Source organism: Schistocerca gregaria, chromosome 3 (genome assembly GCF_023897955.1).
Source record: "Schistocerca gregaria isolate iqSchGreg1 chromosome 3, iqSchGreg1.2, whole genome shotgun sequence".
In the NCBI taxonomy this organism is placed as follows: Eukaryota; Metazoa; Arthropoda; class Insecta; order Orthoptera; family Acrididae; genus Schistocerca; species Schistocerca gregaria.
Window position 1 is genome coordinate 373,603,296 of NC_064922.1, and position 12,881 is coordinate 373,616,176.

General features: G+C 38.4%; 1 protein-coding gene across 1 annotated transcript in view; it reads left to right on the plus strand.

Annotated features, from left to right (window-relative positions):
- The window catches only part of LOC126354026 (COP9 signalosome complex subunit 3), a 102,616-nt gene that overhangs the window by 40,907 nt on the left and 48,828 nt on the right, over window positions 1-12,881 (plus strand). The window lies entirely within an intron of this gene.

Here is a 12,881-nt window from a genome sequence, read left to right on the forward strand (position 1 = left end):
ATGAGACTGTTTTTTATTTTAAGTTATTGACCATTGTGCATTGTGAATTGTGATTTATTAGTCTCATAACATACACTTAAATCATGTGATTATGGTACAGGAGATACGTAAAAAATTACGAACTAGAATTTAATATTAATTTTTAAAACTATATTTAGTCTGTGTAGCAGTATCTATATTTTCTTATTTTCCAGCATAGGTAAATATCTTTCTTGATAATGGACTTTTTTTTCACAATATAATGCTAATTTGCAGTTGGATTCTGCTCAAATTATCAGTTCATCTTCCATGAACTCTTCTAATGAGTAATAACATTTGTGTATAAGAATTTCATGTAACTTCTTTTTTAGTATCCCTAGTTTCATGTTTAGAATGTTTTTGCCTTTTAAGTTTGTTGTAGACTTGCATGCCCATATATTGAGGAGACTGAGCATATAATTTCAATCTATGGGCAATAAGCATAAAATTATCTTTATTCCTTGTACTGTATGGATGATCAAATTGGATTCTAATGAACAATTCTGGTTTTTTGTGTAAAAATATCATTAGCTCGTATATGTATAGGGAGAGGACAGTCAAGATTTTTAGTTTGCAGGTATATTGTTACCCTTAAGACCTAGGCTGACCAATTTTAATGAGATGTATATGTGTGGTAGGGGACTAAACTCCCATAGGGGTTGCAGTTTTTCGTTCTAGATGTAGAACCTCACATCAGTGATTATACAATATTACACTATTTGATGGGAACATGGGACACAATTAAATATTGATCTTTCCATAATTCTCTGTGGATCATGCTGTGCTGACAAAATGGAAGCACTTGATCATGTAATTCTTGTGCAGTGTTGCTTGATAATGGCCAAGGGGATTAGCTAGTTCTAAGAGAAATAGTGTTTACTTCAATAAAAAAAGCAGCCTCAAACAGCAAAATAACATCATTCAAAAAAGTTTAATATACTGAACTGTAAATAATTAGTTCACATAATTGTCTCTATAAGGTTATTGTTGGTTTTGAATTTTCAGTTTGTATTATTTTAAACCTGTATAATGTTGTTATGGTCATTATGGTCATGGTAATCACAAGAAATTGAAACATAACCTTTTAATGACATTCACACGACTTTTTTGTTGCAGTTGTAAAGGTAATAATGCTGTACTTTGTGATTTACAGGTGGTAATGAATTGGTATTTAATCTTGTGCTGTAGAAATAATGAGTTATTGTAAATATGAAGGAAAGTTGTGGTAGAAGGTAAATCAAAAGTAAAGGAGACCACTAACACACACACACACACACACACACACACACACACACACACACACACCTGTGCCCCTACATCACGCCAACAGGCACACGATGCCGAGATTGTATTTCAGAGGAAAACTATGGTGGGGTGGAGGTTTTATTGGTTGGGCTGGAGAGAGAGTGTGTCATGAGGAAGGAAGAGCAGTAGAGTTCGGGACAGGTAACTAGCAATTTGGACAGAAGCAGCGGTTTTGCTCATTAGGAATTTGGGAGGGAGGGTTGACGTGTGTGGGCTGGGCTTGTGATACATGTGTACTGGAGCCGATGAGGTGCAGATGAGAATGACAGGAATAGGTGGATTGGGAGGAGGTGACAGGACAGAGGAAGGGGAAACTCTTGGGTGGAGGGTGTGGGGACAGTGGATTAACAGAGATTGATGCTGGTAAGATTACAGTAGCAAAGGATGTGTTTCAGTGGTAACTCCGGGTTTTCTCTAGATGGCCAGTAAACAGGTCACAGATTGTTTGATTACCTTTCCTTCAAAGGAGAAGTAGTTGTTTGGTAGGATTAAGTTAGTAAGGTGTATGAGGAATGAGGTTGTGGGTTTGCAGTCTGAAGGGCATTGGGGAAGATAGTGTTCAATAGCAGCAAGATTATGGGCATAAGGGATGTTGGTGTATAGGGAAGTGGTGTCAATAGTGATGAGTAGAGATCTAGGTGGTAAAGGGTGGGGATGGTGGAGAGCCGCTGAAGGAAGAGGTCGGCAGCTTCGATGTGGGAGGCCAGATTTCAGGTAATTGGTGTCAGTGAGAGCCGAAATCCTTTCAGTGTCCATGATAACAAGCTACAATGTGGCATCCAGGATGGTTGCATTTGTGGATTTTGGGAAACATCTAGAAGGTGGGTGTGCAGGGAAATGGATGAGGAGGAAATGGATTCAGGGGAGAGATTCTGGGAATGGCCCAAGGCTTCAAGAAGGGACTAGAGATTATGTTAGACTTCAGGGATGGGATCCCTCCAGCAGAGTTTATAGGTGGAAGAGTCAGATAATTGGCAGAAGCTTTCTGCCAAGAAGTCACTGTGAGTCATGACAACAGTGGTCACTCTCGTTGTGTGCTGCCCTCCACAAACTGCCTGGCAGCGCTCCTCCCTCCCCCAACCCATAACCTGCTACCCCAGCCCCTTCCTTGCCCCACTTCAGATTGCCTCTCAGTGTAAAGTTGCATTCCAGTCTGAGCTGCTGGACATAACAGTAGTGTGTGTTTGTTGTTTTCTGCATAAGGCTTTGGCCGAAACCTAAATTTGTAACAGTCTTCATTGTGCCTGTCTGTAACTTAATCTTTAGGGTGAGTAGCAAGCTGTAATTTTCCTAATATCATTGATTTTCCAGCCTGGAGGTTCCATTGCATGTCGGTGCATTCTATATGTACTAAGAGAATAAGCAACTGAGATGTGCGAATTATGCTCTACAACTGAACTACATACCCTATCATATTATAGAAAAATTATTTTAAAGCTTCAGTCAGCATCTATGTACATACGCCTTTAGAAATCACTGTATAGTGAATGGCAAAGGGTACTTTGTCACTCTGTCAGTGTTTGTATCTACCTTTTCATGTTCCTTTCCTATATGCAGTGGGAGTGGATGTGAACGACTATATGCCACTTCATATGGGCCCTAATCCCTATTACATTATTCTCTTCATCCCTACATATGATATGTAATAGATGCTGTAAAATTGTTGTATGGCCTACAAGGTTATACGAGATGTCTTTAGTTATGCAATAAGATTTCACAGAAACAACATTCACCTTTTTTTCACTGATTCCCATTCAGTTCTTTGAATGTATCTATTGCTCTTTTGTTTGAGCTATGTGGACCTAGTGTGATCCTAGCAATGTGCTTATGCCTTCCCTTTACAACTGCAGTCACCTCTTCTTCATAAGGTGTCCAAATACTGGACAGCACTCTAATATAGGTTACAGTAGTGTTCTGTATGCAGTTGCCATAACATTAACTGAACATCTAAGTGTCTTACATTTGTTGTTGTTGATGATGATAAAGATGATAGGTATCTTTTGCTGAACTAGTTTCAGGACAAGAATGCCCCTTTAAAATTAAAATACTGATTTTCAATATCACAGGTGAAATGCTTGTGTGTTACAGTTTTCATTGATGCTGTAAGAGACTCCTCAGCTCAGCCATGCATTGTTGTTGTTGTTGTTGTTGTTGTTGTTGTTGTTGCATCAGCATATTTGTCAGCCAGGTCTGTGTTCCGTATGCAACTTTCAAGTATGTCTCTCTTTTTTTTGCTGATGTTGTGTTCCCCGACCCCTCACATCGTCTTTCTTTCCACCAGGGTTATTGTTAGGAGAGGGAACAGGGACTACTAACGATGCTACCACTATCAGTCAATTTAGATTTATAAAACTTTTAACACTGACAGTGCTGTGTGTGCATTGTACACTTCAAAACACCTCTCAGTAGACACAGCAGCCAGGCAGGTTTTGTTTTTTCTTTTTTTCTCATTACATCATTGTCACTGTATGGGCTGCAACGGCGTCTGCTCAATGTCCCTTCACTCGGCAACGTAGATACTTACAAGGTGATGTAAAAGCAGCATTGAAGAAAAACACCATCTAATATCTGCAATTACGGAGGTCATGCAACTCTAGTTATGAAAGAAAGTTCTGTAGAAAAACTGTCATTCACTTTAATCGGATAGTAAGAAAATGAGTTGGCTTGTGGAAAATAATGTCCAAAATTACCACACAAAAATGTTTATTTTGTCCTTGATTGCCAAAAAAAGGTACTATTCAGTCCACATTTAAACTATTGGCTATATTCTTCCAGTTCACAACTCATACACACATTTCACATGCACAACAGCCAGAAATCTGTCCAAACCCAACCTGAATTAAACAACATTTTCACAGTCATTAATTTCACCACTAATTTGAGTTGTTACATTTGGTCCTTCTTGTGGATTTCTAAAAAAGAAACTGCTCGTAAAAAATACTCAGTGCTTGAATACTGAAACATGTCACATGGATACTATGAAGACCAATATTTCACACGCTAATATCTGTCCAACAGATTTAGTCAAAATTTCCGAAATTTCGGCAAGCAGTCTTCAACAGCAACTGCTATCGACTTAGCTCACCAATATCTCAAACACTAAGAAATTCTTCATCTTACACATTATTTTGACTGGCACTAGTAACATGACTGCCCACGTTCAAAGCTAGCGAGCAACTTCCTTCTTCCAGCCTCACTCCCAGTATAACTATCAGGGAATGGTCTTAATTCTGATTGACCATACTTGCTCCCAATCAGAATGCTCGCTCATGATCATACTCACGCCAAAACTGGCCTGCACGAATCCTTAAACACAGACGCATTTGCGTCAATCTGGCAAGCAATTATTAAAGTAATGTTTAATAAACAAAAATGAAAAGACAGTAATTCTGGAAATATTCTTTGGATACAGATTTTACTCCAGCTGACTTTCTGGGTGCTCTGTTACAGTAGCAATCACACCTAGACACACGTCATCAGCAAAGTGAGTCAATCCCCTAGGATCCTTTTCCCACGACAGGCTTCTGTAACTCTTGTAGGTTACTTAAGACAGTATATAATGCAACATTGAAATGAAACGAATGTCCGACATACACACTCACATTTACTCCCACAATCATATTAGACACAAATAATAGCTTTGCCTGATTTTTATATTACAAAAACGAAAAATTAAAGTTTTAACATGAAAATCTCAATTATTTAATTCTGCACATTGAGAGTTTGGTTTATGTTTTCCAGTTATACCAAAAGTTAAACTATCATATTTCCTATCATATTTTATGTTTTCCAATTATACCAAAAGATAAACTATCATATTTTCTAACTGAATTTAGTTTCCTAAGTGTCTATTTTTTACTTTTTAGTAATTTTTTATCTCAAAACTATGATAGTTACAATGTTGAAATTTTTATACAATCTTCTCATGAATAACAAAAGGTAGTTTACCGATTTTGAAAATGATTGAATAATATTTAATATCATTTATTTAGGTTCTTAGAGGTGGTGAATGTACGCGTCCAGTAAGGGACCTTGAATAATTTTCCCACGGGGCCAGGCAGTGGCAGATGCTCATTTGTCTCTCAGTTAGGCCACTAGATGTCAGCCCCCAAAGTTATATGCAGCAAGCTATCCAAAAACAACCATTTGCTCAGAACAACTTGCGATGTTACAACACCAACTGTTTTTATAGAAGTTGTTGCCATTTGTTCGGATTTCTCTTATTATGAAGCCCTGTAGGATTTTAAATACTCTGTATTCTTGTAATTTCAATTTGAATATTGCCCCTTAGATTCATTTTCATATTTGTCACTCTTCAGTGTGTCTGCTTTGTGTAAAGAATTCAGCTTTCAATGTTCTTTGTAATAGGCTGCTGGCAATCAAAACCAGGAATTTATTTTAAGGTAGAATCTCTCCTGACTCTGGCAAATTATTTGTCATTTAAAGCCATTGAAGTGTGGCTGTCACTCCACTATAAATGGTTAGGTGATATGGAAGTATTCCCACACACACTTTGCCCAACTTCACAAAACAAAAACAAACAAACAAAAGATACATATTATTCGAGTTAATACATGAATATGTTAATCTGGAATGAATGTTAGCATACATGTGATCTAGATTCGCTCCTGTTACAGATTTCACTCAAGAGAAAGTGCCATTTTGTTCCTTGCATATTCTTGCAGGCTCCTATTACTCTGTAGCTGTTGTAGACATGCATTTCTTGCTGCGTGGGCAGCAACTGTGACAAGATATTTTTGATCTGCACCCTACAGCTTGCCATCTGACACACTCCATCTAACCTCAAACACAAAAATCCAGATGTGCATTAATAATGGAAATAAATAATTTGTCAGTCTTAGAGATATATATTTGTTCCTTTATGTCACACAGTTCCTGGCAGTGTTACATATTTATGATTGGGCATTTTCAAAGCACAAGATGTTTCTGTTCCCACAGTCATGAGACCTTTTTTCCCATCTAATGTATGTTCAGCATGTCAACTTAAATCACAGAACAAGAAAGTGGGTAGTTGATGACATTCATCTAGGCATCTTGTAAAACACTTCCCTCTTCCATTATTTTTATTTTTTATCCATCCTTCTCCACTTCCTTGCTTTTTTCCATTTTCATTCATTTTTCCCTCAGCTTTCATCTTTTTACTACCCCTTTTTCAGACTGATCACACATCCCCTTCTAAACTTGATGTCTTTCAAATTCTGCTCTCACCTTTGACCTATTGTTTACTGGCAGCTCATTATTTATACTCTGAAATTTGAGTTGTTGACAGTCTATGTTGTAAGTTCCCAAATACAAGGCATCATTCACTATACAGTCTGCAGACAGATCTTCTGCACCATACCCATATAAGCCCTCAGTTCTCCAACTACCCCATGAACAATGTGACATCTAAACCCTCTGTCATTACCCATTATCATCCCATACTGGAACAACTCAGTCACATCTAATGCCAGGGCCTCAAGCACTCATCATTGTGCCAGCAAATGAGGAACATCTTGCCCACAACCCTCCTGAAGTGACACCTGCATCCCACTCAATCTACAATATATCCTGGTTCATTATTGTGTTACACCTACTCCTAATTCCTTGCCAAGTGAGTAATATCTAAGCACCCATCCTGCTTATGTCAACATCAAAGAGCCACCTGTCACTTAAATGAGTAGCCACTGTCAGCTTGTGGCCATGAGCAGAGTTGGTCATACAGTGGCATACCACATTGCTTATACAACATGTTTGATTTCAGTTCTTGCTTGACAAGCTGTGCCTTGAGGCGCTCGTTTCCTGCCACCCAGTTTAAGTTGCTCTGATTTACAAAGAGGGAAGTTGTCCATATACCTCATCTGATCTCACAATCCTCCAGACTTCAATCACCTGAAGCCCCTGTCTAACACCCACTTCCATCCCTAAAGCCATGCCCCCCCCCCCCCCCTCCTCGCCTGCGCCATGCTCACCAGTGTCACATTCCTGCTCCATTCCCTTATTGACTTTTAATCACATTTGCCACAATATATAATGAGAAACACACTGTTTGGATCTGTGACACATTGACTGTTTATACATACTGATGTGGGTGGATGAATATGGGGAAAAGGAAGGGGTTGATGCAGCATGGTAGTGGGAGGGGGTGGGGGAGGAGATGTGTAGATCAGATGTGATTGGAAAGAATTGAAAGTGTAGAAAGGGTGCAGAGGGGCAGCGGATTTGTATGGGTCACTTGCAGTGTAAAAATACGGGTATATAGCGTTAGTATATGTATATGACAAGAATATAGAAAGACAACAGCATACAAAACTAACTAAATGTCAGTATCTAAGTTCCTAATCCATATAAGAGCTTTATTGTCAGTGTTCATGAGGTTGTTCCAACTCCCTTGGTAGTAATGCAATCTCTAATATGCTTGATTATTTGGTATTTGCTAACATCGAGTATAGATTTAAGTGCCAGAAAGTCGTTTCTGAAAGTATTTGTATGGAGTGTAGCCATGTATGGAAATGAAACATGGACGATAAATAGTTTGGACAGGAAGAGAATAGAAGCTTTAGAAATGTGGTGCTACAGAAGAATGCTGAAGATTAGATGGGTAGACCCCATAACTAATGAGGAGGTATTGAATAGAATTGGGGAGAAGAGGAGTTTGTGGCACAACTTGACAAGAAGAAGGGACCGGTTAGTAGGACATGTTCTGAGGCATCAAGGGATCACAAATTTAGCATTGGAGGGCAGCGTGGCGGGGAAAAATCGTAGAGGGAGACCAAGAGATGAATACACTAAGTAGATTCAGAAGGATGTAGATTGCAGTAGGTACTGGGAGATGAAGAAACTTGCACAGAATAGGTTAGCATGGAGAGCTGCATCAAACCAGTCTCAGGACTGAAGACCACAACTACAACAACAACATCATCATCATCATCATCATCTGGTTCGGAGCCCCACAATCACAAACTAGAGACACTGTTGCACCCCCATTTGTAAAGGGAGTCTGCACGTCAACCATGCCCTGTGTGAGCTGTGTTCTTTTTGACTCATAGTTTCCTGGCCATCTCTGTGCCAGCAGTATCACAGTTATACTTTCGGAACTACTCACTCTCTTCAGGATTTGCAATATGTTTACAGTTCTGCTCCCGTAGGTCTCTTACCTCAATATTACTGGCATAGCTGTTCTGCTTGCTGTAATGGCGGATTTCCTGAATGGAATCTATTTTGTTGTAGACTTGTTATGTCTTCCTGTATGGGTAATTCCAGGTTCTCCAGTAGCTTGCAATACTAACTAAACGAGGTCTCACTTCTGTGGATTGCGGGCAGGTAGATGTTGTTCAGCAAGGAAGCCAATAAATGGCTGTTCATCGCATTGTCCCAGCTATTAATCACATAGTATGGTTTAGCTGGAGATCAGTCAAGTCAGTTTGGCGGCTGTTTAGCCACATCAGGGCACAGTACTCAGCTGGTGAGAAGACCAGCGCAGTGGATGTGAGCAAGGTGTCTGCTGAAGCTCCCCTTGTCTTTCCACATAATTTTTGAATAGTATTTTTTTTTAGTTCTATCTCAACAGCAGTATTTTGAAGATGTTTTATATGTGAAAGGGTGCAATCAATGGTACTGGGTACTTAGGGTACTTATGGCCTTGAGTGTTTTCATCAAGTTTCACTCCGAGTTCCGTGTTAGCTTGTTTCTTGTTCAGACGGAATGTACATACTTCAGTTGTACTTTTATTGGGTTTAATTTGCCACTTTCTAAAATAGGCACTCATAACAGTTAGATCTGTGAGAACCGTCTCCGCTTGTCCAAGATCTATATTTCAACAAGCAAGAGCAGTATCATCCAAGTAACAGAATTTTGTTGAGCTGGTATTGGGCAGATCGGAAATATATAGGTTGAGTAATAGGGGGGCTAAGACGGAGCCCTGTGGTAGATCATTACTTAATTTCCTCTCCTTGCTCACATTTTTTTTCCCAAGTAAACATGGAAATACCCATTGTTTATCACCGTGTTGATGAGAGTTACACTTTTTCAGCATCTGATTGTTTTTAGTAATTTGTGTATCATCTCTTCTCTCCAGACAGCATTTCGTGCCACAGTTAGGTCTACTAACACAGCAGATGTGTTCACATTGTCTTGCAAACTAGCCTCTATGGAAGTTGTTGGGCCCGTACCTGGTCACAGCAACTTCTCTAGGGCCTGAAACTTGCTTCTTCAGGTGGGAAGCCGCTAATTCTGTTGTAAATGATCCTGTCCAAGAGTTTATAAGTATAGCTTAAAATGGAAATTGATCTGAAACTTTGAGGGTGGTCAGCTGGTTTACCTGTTTTCAAAATTGCCACTATTTTTGTTCTCTTTAGCTTGTTGGGCAGTGATAAATTATCTAGAATATTGGAAAAGAAGTGGACCAGCCAATTTTTTTCACCCATTACCCTTGTTTATCGGAAATTCCAGACCAGGTGCTTTACTGTGTTTAATTTGTTTCAAGGCCTCATCCAATTCAATCAGTTTAAATGGTGAAGAGAAATTGGATTCGTTTGAGCAGTGAGCTTTTAGAGAGATGATTTGTCGTTTTATTTTGGAAATGTGTTATTTCTCCAAGGACGACCTAGATGTTTCAACTATATGGTTAGCAATTTGGTTACCTGAAATACCAGGCTTCAGACAGTTTTTTTTAGAGAGAGAGGCTCTGCCAAGCTTACACAGAAGCCTCTACGCTTTTCAACCTCAATGTTTGAAATTTACATTTTGTATCGTCTCACAGCATCATACTCCTCTAGCAGTGTCAATACTTTGGAGGAGGTCATCTGCAATATTGCTGTTGCCAGTTTTGCTATATTCTTCATAAAGTTGTTGGCAGTGTTCATTCCACTCTGGTATATATTCCATTTTGTATCCATGAGAGGTAAACTTCTTAGTGGCAGTAAGAACATCCCTACAAATCGAAGGTAGTTTTAGGTTCTGGTGGAATAAAACAGATATATTTATCTAGGTGATCGGCAAAACTCCGCCAATCAGCCCTGCAGAAATTCCATCTGAGTCATAGTACACATCTCGCTGTTGGGACTGTTGGCTGTGTGGGAAATCAGGTGTAGGCCCTCTGCAGTCCTAGGGCATAAAGCAGAGATCCGGATGTAATCTCTTCACCAAGCGGCCGATCTGTAAATTCTCAAATCCTTGGCATAATAAACCAGGTATAGATTTTCATTTTCAGCCGAGTTATTGAGAGCAATAACACATTCATTATCATGTGCAAAGTTCTGTGAGGGGTGGGATTGGGAAAGGAGAGTACAGTGTTCGGATAAGGGAGGAATAAAAATAAAGAAGACACGAGTAGAAGGAGAATGGCAAAAACTGGAAAAGGTTGATTGAGGTTTAAGCCAAAGGAAATGCAGAGATGTAGGTTGTGCTGGATGGATTGTTTCCATTTCTGCATTTCAGAAGAGCTGGTGCTGAAAAGGGGAGAATACTCATACAGAATTGGTACTGAAGCAGTTTTGACATCATCTTTATTAAAGTGGACAGAATTTTCAACTATGTGGTTGTAGAGTTGGTGGGTAGCTAAATAAGGCAGTGACCATTCATGTAGATAGATAGCCAGTTATTTATCTCACACACACTGAATGCAGCAATGGTGGTGTCCTTACACCATTGTCTTATGGTGCCTTTAATGAGAAATGACATGTTTGTGGTTGGACTGCAGCTGTAGGTGAGGGATGATGACCAGCTGAAACAGATTATGATAGCAGAGCAGAAGACTTGAAAGATTCTTATGTTGAAGCTGAATCAGACAGGGGTTAACACACAGATTATATCCTGTAAAACATTGTGCAGTGGGTGAAGTAGTTGAAGTAGTCACTTGAGACACCATGCTGCTACTTGTGTAGGCAGTATTAACAGTTATTGTTCATGGCAGCCACAGTAATACACTGAAATATGAGAACTGTTCATTGCATACTTTCCCCCACTGTTGTCATCTAGATCACTTACTTAAAACTACCAGTACCTGCTATTAAAATAATTCTGTATTTATTATCAATTTTGACCTTCTGATCAACGTCATGTATCATAAAATTATTTATAATAACCTATGTGGCCACATTTTACTGTGTTTCTACTAACACAGTAAATCAATCTAATTATACTGTCAAGCAGGTTCCATTTTTCTGTGTGGACACATTCTATGTGCTGTCAGTATTTAGAACATCTCCAAACAAAAAGGTGGAAACCAGACTGTATGTCGTGTGTCTCCACACAAAAAAGCTAAACCTGATACACAGTTTGATTACCTGTTTTAACAATTTTAATGTAGGTGTCAGAGATGCAGGATAGCTTTAATTTTATCCGATCCCACAGCATCAATTTTGCCTTCTAGGCTGTTGTATGAGATAAGTTTATCATAGATGAAGATGATCCAAAGATCAAAACTGGTAGTAAATAAAGAACTATTTTAACAGCAGCTCTTCGCAGTTTTAAAATGACTGTTTATCGAAATACTTAAGAGCCAAGCACAAAATATATTCTGCAGTTTGATTGTGATTTGTCAAAGCCAATATATGTGAATACAAAATAAAATTTGCGGTAACAAATTGATCTGTAGTATAGTGTGAGGTCTATATTTGCTACATATTTAATTACCTTCTTGCTACAGGTAACTGAAACTACAAGGTAAATTCAGAAAAGCTGAATTATGTAATATACTTACCAATGACAAGTGTTTTGGTACAAATTATGTACTAACATCGTAATATGTCAATCACGAAAAAGGCAAGGGGACCACTATATAACTTTTCCCAAATTTTTATTCTATGACAGTATAACACGAACAAATCCATATAAAAGCAAATTGCTGAAATTTTCTGAATTAATCTTCAGAATTTTAAATCCTAAATCCTGTAAGCCTTATTATGAAAGTGTATTTCGGAAAGTTTGGTAACAGTTGTGGTAAATAGCAATATTACACACTCTTCATAACAATAATACACACACACACACACACACACACACACACACACACACACACACACACACACACACCAATTCCCCAAGACTGAAGCCATAATTGTTCTGAAATGTGTTTTTGTGTAAAGAAAAGACAGAATTGGATGAATACCATATCTAACTTAATTTTTTTTGCTTGTGTCTCTGTTTAATAACTGTTTTCTGGAAAATATTTCATGTTTTTCCTTGATATTTTTCTATTAGTAATGGAAATAGTACAGGAAACATCTATTGTCAGCTTGGGCAGAATACAGGTTGATTTGACTCTTTTGGTCCCTCTCCATAGTATACATGAAGTCAAAGATTTAAATAAATGTAGATAGTTATAATAAACAGATGTTAAACTTGGTGTTAATTTAATATATGAATAGTGTAACAAACAGAGGAAAATGACCCCAAAGGAGCTGCTAAAGTCAGAGTTACCATATGACAAAGAACTTTTTGCTTATTTTATTCCATATGACACTATTGAGGGTTTCTATATTAACCTAATGTATTTTCATATACTGTTATGATAAGGAATCATATTACACTGCCTGTTCTTTGCACACTGATGAGTA